The sequence below is a fragment of the Penaeus monodon genome, unplaced genomic scaffold, assembly GCF_015228065.2.
Source record: "Penaeus monodon isolate SGIC_2016 unplaced genomic scaffold, NSTDA_Pmon_1 PmonScaffold_115, whole genome shotgun sequence".
Lineage (NCBI taxonomy): Eukaryota > Metazoa > Arthropoda > Malacostraca > Decapoda > Penaeidae > Penaeus > Penaeus monodon.
The window spans coordinates 11,117-12,500 of NW_023640269.1; positions in this window are offsets into that span (position 1 = coordinate 11,117).

A 1,384-nucleotide genomic window follows, 5' to 3' on the forward strand; every position below is an offset into this window, starting at 1 on the left:
CAGAGAGAGAAAATGGGTTAGACCGAGTAAATCTCCATATTCTCCCCATCCCCTTCCCCATCTCCATCACCACCACTATCATCCCCATCACCACAACCATCATCCATGATCCATGTGTTCCTCCCTTCCTATGATGACCTTGGCATCCTCATACTGCTGTGCGATGAGAGCACGTGTGTCTGGTGCCTCGAAGTCCGCCTACCGATGAAGACCGAGTCGCCTTCCCTTTCAGGTCGCTCTGATCAACGCCGGCGACGCAGAACTACGGGCCGCCCTCACCGCCCTCTCCGCTGACGCCCGCGCCATGTTCTTCAATGGTAAGCATCAGAGAGCAACACTGTTCAGATAGGTCATTCATGGTAAGTTCATGTATAAGCAAACATTCACTCTGACTTACAGACACGCAGGAAAAGGCACACTCATAGGCAAACAAACACACACACGCATGCATTCAGACACACATGAATATCTATGTATCTGTAATTATAGTAATTATATAAACACAAACATAGATATGAATATATATGCTTAATGTCAAAAGAGTGTGTATGTATGGATGGATACGTATAAGGTTTTGTGTGTGTGTGTGTAAATATGTATATATATATATATATATATATATATATATATATATATATATATATATATATATACATATATATATAATCAAAGATCCTATAACTAAAAGATGTTCAATGTACCAACCAGCTTGCCCGTATCCGAATCTTTGATTATGGTGTCCATGTAATAAATCAATCTTGAAACTTCTAATTTATGCAGGTACACACAGTAAATATAGTAACATTTTAAGTTGTGATATATACTGTGTGCATGTCTTTTAGTAACCCGGACGTTTCAAGGTGAACAGTGTTGCGAAATATGAGAGGTTCGTTTCAAATGTTTCGAATACTGGCGTGATGGCTCATTCCATATGCTTTGTGAGTATTTGTTGTTTTCCTTCATGTAAAGCAAACAATAATGGAAGACGAAAACTTCGTTTTCACCTATTCGAAAAGATCACGAAAGGTAAGGTTAAGCTGTTATATTAAAAAACAATTGTATATTCAACTTAAACAACTTAAAACAGTATAAATCAGTTATCGAAACAAAACTCCTATTGGTATCACATTTATTTATATAAGCTATTGGCTGGCAATCCTTTTTCCACAAAAATCCATAATAACAATCACCATATGTAATATCAGCAGGAAAAACAACAACATTACAATGTATAAAAATAGCATCTGACTGGCAGAAAGTATATAAAATCAAGAAAACAATCCATATCTTGATATATTTCAGGAGTCTAGTACTATGAGTGCATATTGTACCGTGTGGGTTAAAAGAAAGGCATTTATTCTATAATGCTCTATAAATAGAATAA